General features: G+C 37.4%; 1 pseudogene; it reads right to left on the reverse strand.

The window, feature by feature from the left end:
- Positions 1 to 2,277: 2,277 nt before the first annotated feature.
- LOC102423728 lies at positions 2,278 to 3,334 on the reverse strand (annotated as a pseudogene).
- Positions 3,335 to 9,858: the final 6,524 nt, after the last annotated feature.

Raw genomic sequence — 9,858 nt, forward strand, 5'->3', positions numbered from 1 at the left:
TATGAGAATGCAAGTCCTGAAATCCCAGAAGATTTCTAAACTAATGGATAAATCAGAGCTGGCTTTGGTACATACAAGGGGATACATCCTGGGGAATTTTGCAAACCTTGACTATATGGAGCAAGCAGTTCTGGTGATTTCGAAGAGGCCAAGGGAAACAAACAAGGCTTTATTTGGGGTTATATAAAATAAGACCATATTAGAGACATAAATTACTAGGGGAAGCATTTCAAATCCAAGGTAAACCATGGCTAAATGTTCTCTGTTTGGATGGCTTGCCCTCCAGGAGATCTGAATTTACCCAAGGTCAAATGGATACCAAGGTCAGAGGCAGAACCTGGAATAGAACTTAATTCCCAATAGGCAGGCTACAGCCTCAGGCCCAGTTTGAAGATTACAACCAAGGCTAAAACAAACATTGTATCAGAAATCTGTAAGCCTTGAGTAAAATGAAACAAGTTCATTGACTCATAAAAATCCCATCTTTGAACAATTGACCTATAGATTTGGTGAGCTGGAGGGGTAAGAATGAGATGATATCTTGTGTGTGCCATGTGTCTCTGATAAAAATTCCTAAGGGATAGGCAAGCCACCTGCAGGTTTGTGGAAAATCATAGTTTAAGATACTCTTCAGGAGTCTTGAGCCAAGCAGATCCTCATGCTGAAATGAAACATGGACCCTGAACAAAATAAAATAAAAATGGATTTGTGAGTAACTGAGAGGGAATTGGACTTAATGCTGTGCCCACACATTGCCCAAAGCTGGAAATGACCAATGTTACTGAAAAATAAATAGAATTTTTTTTAAAAGACCTTGGAAATTGCCTGCATCAAATGAGCCCTGCTGCTCTTGACAGAGCCTATCTCAACTCTGGGCTACTCAGAAGAATCTGTCTTCTGAACAGCCACTTGCTGAAGAGAAAAAGGAAGGTGAATTCCTTCCTTCTCAAAGAGAGGGGGCTTGGATATAGTGGGAGTAGGAAGGACACACAGTCTAATTAAGTAGAAAAGAGGAGAAGGGTGACCCTTTCCAGTCTGAAGACAATTGATCAAGTTACCCTTTAAATATGGATTATCTCTAAAAGGGGCCTTTAACAAACCATTCTAAGAAACTCTCATTCTATGGTCAAATAAGTTTGGGAAATTCTAAATGCTATGTTCTTCTCCTAATGGTCCATAATACACATCAGGCTATTAAAGGCACTGAGAGCCCTACCCGGTTTGGCTCAGTGGGTAGAGCGTCGGCCTGTGGACTGAAAGGTCCCAGGTTCGATTCCGGTCAAGGGCATGTACCTTGGTTGCAGGCACATCCCCAGTAGGGAGTGTGCAGGAGGCAGCTGATCAATGTTTCTCTCTCATTGATGTTTCTAACTCTCTATCCTCCTCCCTTCCTCTCTGTAAAAAAATCAATAAAATATATTTTTTTTAAAGGCACTGAGAAATCCTGTAGTATAGAGATCTTCAACAGCATTTAATTTGACAGAACTGGTATTCAGACCTGGTCTACCTTTGAAGCTTATGCTTTTACTCATCTATGCCATAATGCTCCATTTTTAAATGAATATTTTTTTCTTAATTTTGAAAAGCTTAAATAACACATACAAACAGAAAATAATGAAATAAACACATCTATGCACCCAGTGCCAGAAATTAACAAATGTTAACATTTTGTCATGTTTGTTTCTTATCTATATATATTTATAAAAGCCTAAGTGACTGTTAGACCATTTGACCAGTAGCTATGATGCGCACTGACCACCAGGGGACAGACGCTCAACACACAAGCATGGAAACATGGAACAGACTGATGAATCTCAGAGGGAAGGGGGGAAGAGGGAAGGTGGGAAAAGATTAACCAAAGATCTTATATGCATTCTAGAGGCCCAGTGCATGGATTCATGCACTGGTGGGGTCTCAGCCTGGCCTGCAGGGATTAGGCTGAAACCAGCAATCTGACATCCCCGGAGGGGTCCTGAATTGCAAGAGGGTGCAGGCTAGGCTGACAGACCCTACTGGTGCATGAATCTGTGCACCAGGCCTCTAGTTTGTACATAAAATAAAACATTATGGATAAAATTAAAGTCCCCTTTGTTCTTTTTTTCTTTCCTTTTTTTTTGGCTGGGTACAGTGAACTTTATTGATGGTGCATGACAAAGTAGGGCTCCCTACACCCCTCCCCTTCTTTAGGGGGTCTGGGATAGAAATGGTGGTCGGGAGATTCTCAGTGTGTTGGGGGATTGTTCTGGGGCAAGGACTCTCCAGCAGCTGAGGGCCTCTCTTCCTCTTGCTGGGGCTGGTGGTCCAGGGGACTCTTACTCCTTGTAGGCCATGTGGACCATAAGGTCCACCACCCTGTTGCTGTAGCCAAATCCATTGTCACACCAGGAAATGAGCTTGACAAAGTGGTCATTGAGGGCAATGCCAGCCCCAGTCAAAGGTGGAGAAGTAGGTGTCACTGTTAAAGTTGCAGGAGACAACCTGGTCCTCAGTATAGCCCAGGATGCCCTTGAGGGGGCCCTCTGATGCTTGCTTCATTACCTTCTTGATGTCATCATATTTGCCAGCTTTCTCCAGGCAACAGGTCAGATCCACAATTGACACACTGGGGGTGGGGACATGGAAGGCCATGCCAGTGAGCTTCCCATTCAGCTCAGGGATGACCTTGCCCACAGCCTTGGCAACACCAGTAGAAGCAGGGATGATGTTCTGGGCAGTCCCTTGGCCATCACGCCACAGCTTCCCCAAGGGGTCTTCTGGTTGGTGGTGATGGTATGGACTGTGTTCATGAGTCCTTCCATGATGCCAAAGTTGTCATGGATGACCTTGGCCAGGGGGGCCAAGCAGTTGGTGGTGCAGGAGGCATTGCTGACAATCTTAAGGGAGTTGTCATACTTGTCATGGTTCACACCCATCACAAACATGGGGGCATCTGCAGAAGGGGCAGAGATGATGACCCTCTTGGCTCTACCCTTCAAGTGAGCCCCAGCCTTCTCCATGGTAGTGAAGACACTGGTGGACTCCACAACATACTCAGCACCAGCATCACCCCATTTGATGTTGGCGGGATCTCGATCCTGGAAGATGGAGATGGACTTTCCATTGATGACAAGCTTGCTGTTCTCATCCTTGTCTGTGCCTTTGAACTTGCTATGAGTAGAATCACACTGGAACATGTAGACCATGTAGTTGAGGTCAATGAAGGGATCATTGATGGTGACAATATCCACTTTGCCAGAGTTTAAAAGCAGCCCTGGTGACCAGGCGCCCAATGCGGCCAAATCCGTTCACTCCAACCTTCACCATCGTGTCTCAGGGTTGTGGCTGCTGGCACAGGGCAGGAAGAGAGGCTGTCTGATGAACAGGAGGAGCAGAGAGCCCCCTTTGTTCTTTTTGTCTATCTCTCTCCTTCCTTCCCTGAAGCAAGGACTATGCCGAAATTGGTATTTCACATTTTCCTATTTTACACATATGTCATGTATATATATATTTCTGAGATAAATAGTATCTAGCATAAATATGTATAGTATCTGGCATCTATTTGTCTAGATATGGAACATCTAAATAAACAGTATCTAGCATTTTATTTTTAAATGCTATGTAAATGCTATCATGCTACATGTATCATTCTAAAATTTCTTTTTTCACTCAATATCACATTTCTGAGAGCTAACATACTATCTTAATTGTATAACATTTCATCATATGAAGTGAACCATGTTTATTCATTCTCTTACAGATGAACATTAAGTTGCTTCTAAATTTTGCCATTACCACACAATGCTGCAATAAAAATTCTTGTTCATATGTCCTTATGCACCTGTAGAGATTCCCTGAGGTATATACCTAGAAGCAGAGCTGCTGGGTCATGTATTTTCAATCTTACAGGATAGTGCCAAATCACTCTTGGATGACCTTCTTAACCTTACTCTGTTCACTCCACACACTCTCCCAAAGTGCAAGGCACCATGAGAAAAGTAACAGGATTTTGCAAAAAGAGTATCAGCAAACCAGTGTTCTAATGTGGCCTTAAGGCAGTCACCGAGAATTTCTGGGTCTTAGTTCCTCAACTGTAAAATAGAAATAATAATACTGTTCTGATCTTATCCCCTGGGCTTTAATGAACAAACAAAACTGTGATAGTGATTGAGTTTTCTAAACTAGAAGGTGCTGGATCATGTTCATTATTTTTGTTAATAAACACAGACATAAATCAGTCACCTTCATTCATCAAATGTCCGAGTGTCTACTATATATCAGGCACCAGATGAGAACTCAGCTCATTCTCATATAGGTTCATAACTATATTTAATGTTTTTCAAATTAGCTTCAAAGCTAGACCTTCCTCTTAAGTGCCATGATGCTGGGCACTTTATTGGAAACTCCTGGTTGTTTGTTTCCGAAATTAATTTGTCAATGATTTGTTTGAAATTCAAAACAAATTTTTCAGTAGGACACTATGTTTAAGTGATCAGGGTCCAAATTGTCTTATAAATTGTCTGAGTGTAAGGAAGACAACATATTATGAAGTAGTGACTAAATATAAGAGAAGTTGTGCAAAATAGTTATATATATATTCTCCCTAACTGGGATGTAAAGTTTTAATAATCTAATTTCACAAATAGGGAGTTTGAGGTACAGAAATATTAATTAACTTGCTTGAGATCACACAACTAGAAAACAGGGGACAGTGGAGTCAGGATTCGAACCCAGGATGGATGCTATGTGCTCTTTGTACTACTTACCATATATATGCATGTTACCTCATGACTTACAAAACTGAGTCTATAGGAAAATGAATACCAAGAAATGGCAAGAAAAGGTGGTGATAGCTCAGAGAATGTGTGTACCCACCTCAGTCTCCCAGTCACTCATGAGCAGTTCAAGTATCTGTGCTCTTTCTAGCAATGGCCCCAGAAAACATTGGTAGAGAAGGAACTGTAAAGAGAAAACATGGTTTTCTGGGATTGGAGACAGAACTGTTTCCTAATTCTGTCACAACAGCATGACCTTTCTTGTAATGACTAACACCTGTATAGTTTTTCTATAGCTTACTTATGGAGGTATCCATAAAATGTAGAAACATGAAAGGAAATCTTGATGTATGATGCTTGGGACCTTAGAGACTGCTTCCCTATCCTTTCATTCCTTTCCAAATGAAAGGCTCATAAATTGGAGTAAATGAATAACTATAAACTTGAAGTTATGGGAGAACAATTGAAATTAAGCATGAAACTAAATAAATCCCTTCAAGGACAAACTTTCCTTCTATCAAACTCAAGCAGGCTCTGCTGATTTCAGAATTATTTTATGTTATTTATTTTTTTAAATATATTTTTATTGATTTCGGAGTGGAAGAGAGAGAGAAAGGGAGAGAGAGAGAGAGAGAGAGAGAGAGAGAGAGAGAGAGAGCCCCCTGCACACCTCCTACTGGGGATCAAGCCCACAATCCTGGCATGTGCCCTGATCGGGAATTGAACCCTGACTTCCTAGTTCATAGGTTGATGCTGAGCCACACCAGCTGGGCCAGAATTATTTTAAACAGTTAAAATTTTATTTGAAGCAGTTAGAACTGCTACAAATTAGAACAAGTAATAGGAAGAAAGTTCCCGTTCATATTAGCAACAAAACCTATAAACTACCTATGAACAAACACAAAAATGATGAAAAGCATACACCAAATCTCACCAGAGATATGGTCTGGTTTTGATATCATTGTTCAGCTAGCTTTACAAAATATGTTGGGTGGTTTCCCACCTCTTTAAATATTGTTTGGAACAGTTTGTATAAGATGGGAATTACCTGTTCCTTGAAGGTTTGCTGGAACTCACCCATAAAGTTAGCTGGGTCTGATGCATTTTCTTAGGAAAAATCTTTGGTTTCTGTTTCCATTTTTTATGTTTATTGGCATATGTTGTTGAGTTCATCTGATAATTTATATGTTCCTTAAAATATTCTGCTTCTTTAGGTTTCAAATTCCTTAGTACTAAGTTGTTCCATAAAATTTTATAAGTTAAAAAATATTGTTAAGCATTTTTGTTTGTCTCTATTTTCATTTCCAGATTCTGTATATTTGTGCTTTTTTTACTCATTGATTTTTTTTCTAAGAGTATTGTTTATTTTACAGAACTTTTCAAAGAACCAGCTTTTAGTTTTGTTAATCAACTCTAACTTTTGGTATTTGTGCATTTTTTAAAATTAGATTTTGCTTTCATTTCAATTTGTTGGTTTGTTCTTCAGATCTATCCAGTATGTTATTTACTGTACCTAATGAATTTTTACTTTTCTTTGTGTATACACACACACACACACACACACACACACAAATATATCCTCTCAAGTCTTCAATATTCTTGTTTATATTCACCTGTTACTGTCTTATATGTCCTGTTTTTATCTCATAATTTCTTCCATTATCATTTTAAAGATCTTACTGTTAAAGTCCTTTTCTGATTGGATTACTAACGCTACTTCCTGAGATAAGAGTATTTTTATTACTTAGGTGTGTTAGTCCCTGTTGAAGTATAGTTTTTCCTCAGGGGTTTAGTGATGTTTGGTTGTGAGTTCATCTTCTGCAACAGAATTCTCATCCCTGTGTCTTGAGCTTAAGTGGCTTTCTGGGCTGAGTTCCTGCCAATAAGTGACTTACTGCAAAAGTAGTCTTAATTTAGTGCTGTAACTTCTGCTCTCCATTTTCTTTGATACATTGGCCTATAAATCAAGAAAAACTTTTTTAATTCCCAAATAACAATTTTATTATTTCAGTATTTAAATATATCCTTTACTTCGTTTTTGTAGGTTTGGGCTGAGAAGAAAAGATTTTAGTGCATGCTCATTCAATTTTATTTGTATTTCTAAATGCTTTTGCCTTATCTAGTTCAATATGACAGTATTCTTCAAGAAGAAGCTCATGCTAGGTGTATCATTATTGGTCAAAAATAGTTATTTGTAATAGTTAATGACTTTCTTTGAATTTTGCCTTGAAATTAATATTACAATCTCTGCTTTCTTTTTCATTAGATTTGCAACACCTACCATTGCTAAAAAGACAGCTTTTAAAATTTCAAGATGTGTTATATGTGTTCCTTATCAAGAAATGAATAATTAGATTTTTTAAATCTACCTTGAGACTCTGTCTTTTAATAAAGTAAAGTGGTTCATGATGCTTTTGTTTAAAACTGGTATATATAATCTGTAATTTTCTTAATGTATGTATGTACGATACATATAGATAGATAACATTTACAACATATTTAACATATAACATATATATGATCTGCAATAATGTGGTACTGTATTATTGTGAAGTTTTCTTGTTATTAATTCTATAAATTGTTATGTATAAGATTTTCAAAAGCTTTTTATAACCTCTAGTAATTATTACCTTGGTTAGGAATGAGATAGTATCTTTTTAATACTCTAATTTTTCTTCATTCTTCCCTCATTTCATGATTTCAGTTTATATAATCTTGGGTTTTAAATCCAAATTATGTATAATATAATAATGTTCAGGTTTAGAAAAAATTGAAATTTACATTAATTTTTTATAACAATATTTACAGTAATTTGGCCTTATCTACTTTCCTGGCTTTAATTCGTATGCCCCAAACATTTATATTGTTACTTTGTCAGGCTTGATATTTTGTTTGGATTCATTTTTCAGTAGGTTAAAGAATGTCTTCAGATACAAATTTTAAGAAGGGTACAAGGTTAGTCAATTTTTTCAGTATTTATATATGCATACAGTCTATTTTTTCAGTATGTTTACATATACATATATATCTCTCTTGGTTATAATTGTATTTAATACATGATTGTATTTGTAGAACATATTAATTCAATAACATTATAGTACTTTCCCATGTGAAAGAGTAAGATAGCATGATTGGATACAAAATTCTTGGTTAAGAGTTGTTGTTTTTCTCCCTCAAAATTCTGTAGACATATAATTTATTGCTATAAAAAAGATGAGTCTACATTTTCCCCATTATTGCTTATTCTACCTGGATTTTCCATGGATTTTTATTTATCCTCCTGGTTAAAAAAATCTTACCTGGATAAACATAAGTTTAATTATACTTTTGCTGATTTTTCTCCTGGAATGGAGTGATCCTTAAATCTTTAAACGTGCCTCAATTCACTTTGGTTAAGATTGTTTTGTCTTATATCTTTAAAATTTGATTCTACCTGTGCTCTTTTTCTTTTTTTCCAGAAGAATAATTTTTTTGGTTCTCTGTATTTAGCTTCCACATCTGTCATCTTCTCTTCAATTTTTAAATTTCTTTGAACTTTTTTTCTGCACTCCAGGAGAACAGCTCAGATTTATCTTATATCACTTACTGGATTTTGTACAGCATCAATTATACTGTCTACTGCCTCCAGTGTGAATTTTAAGGTTGTTATTGAATTAAAGTTTCAACAACATCTGTATCTCATTATTTCCTTTTTATCTCCTTCAGTTCTCTCTTTTATTCTTTTAAACCATATCCTGTCATATTTCACTGTATTCTCCTAATTTCATATTTGTACATTTTAATTGCTGCCTGATCTTCCAGAAGGATTTTCTGTTGTATCTCTCTGCATATAGTTTCAAGCACAGCAATGAGAATGGACAACCAGGGCAGTGACATTCAAAATGTGGTCCATAATAGGTACAAACTGCAATTATTTGTCACTGCTCAGCAATAAGATAAGTATGCTTATCTCTAAACTGTTACCAGTCCACAAAGAGATAAGACCTTGTTCTCTGATATTTTGTCCTCACAGTATTTATTTAAAACTCAATTTCTGTCATCCACAGTTATTAGAATTCTTTATTTCAACATTTGCCTCCTCTAACACACATACACATAAACACATGCACACACATGCACAAAGATGCTTATATTTAGACAGGACCTGTGAGGTGCAGAGGGGGAGGGTTGTGAACCTATCAGGGTTACACAGGAGATGAGGGACAGAGGAAGAAGATGATGTTTGGAGGCTGTTGACACTAAATCAAATGTCGGTGCTGATTCTAATTTTTCCTGTCATCTTCACAACAGGATTTGATGACTGACAGCATATTAAGGAGAAGGGAATATTTCAGGATGTTTCCCAAGTTCCTAGTTTGAATGACTGAGAAGATGGAGAAGGTAGTATTTATTAAAGAAGGGGCATGTTTGGCTGGAAAGGAAATGATTTAGGTTACCTGTCATAACATATCCCAGTACCAATTTCCAGTAGGCAGATTTCTACATCCTCAGCATATGGGTAATAACAGAAACCGTGGCCATGAGTGAAACCACCTTGAGTAGAGTGAGTGAGAGAGAAGAAGGCCAAGGGGTAACCATAAGGAAACCATTAAATGGTCAAGTAGGGAAGAAGCAACAAGGAAAATGGACAAAACCATAGCTAGAGAGGTACGAAAACTATCAGAAGAGTAGAGTCATGGGAACTAAAGGAAGAAAATGCTTCAAGAAAAAGGGGACAAATGCCATTCAGAGGTTAAGTCAAATAAGTATTGCAAATCAACTCTCCTGATTCTGGAAGTAGGTTGACTACCAGTTGAAATTTTCAATGTTATTGTGAGTTGTTTTTAAATCCTTTAATGCAGGGGTCCTCAAACTTTTTAAACAGGGGGCCAGTTCACTGTCCCTCAGACCGTTGGAGGGCCAGACTATAGTTAAAAAAAAACTATGAACAAATTCCTATGCACACTGCACATATCTTATTTTGAAGTAAAAAAACAAAAAGGGAACAAATACAATATTTATATTTGCATGTGGCCCGTGGGCCGTAGTTTGAGGACCCCTGCTTTAATGTATATGTATTTTGGGAGCTATCAAGAAATTCTGCAGTAGAAGCTGTTCTCCAGCTGAC

Source organism: Myotis lucifugus, unplaced genomic scaffold (genome assembly GCF_000147115.1).
Source record: "Myotis lucifugus unplaced genomic scaffold, Myoluc2.0 scaffold_10, whole genome shotgun sequence".
NCBI classification, from domain to species: Eukaryota; Metazoa; Chordata; class Mammalia; order Chiroptera; family Vespertilionidae; genus Myotis; species Myotis lucifugus.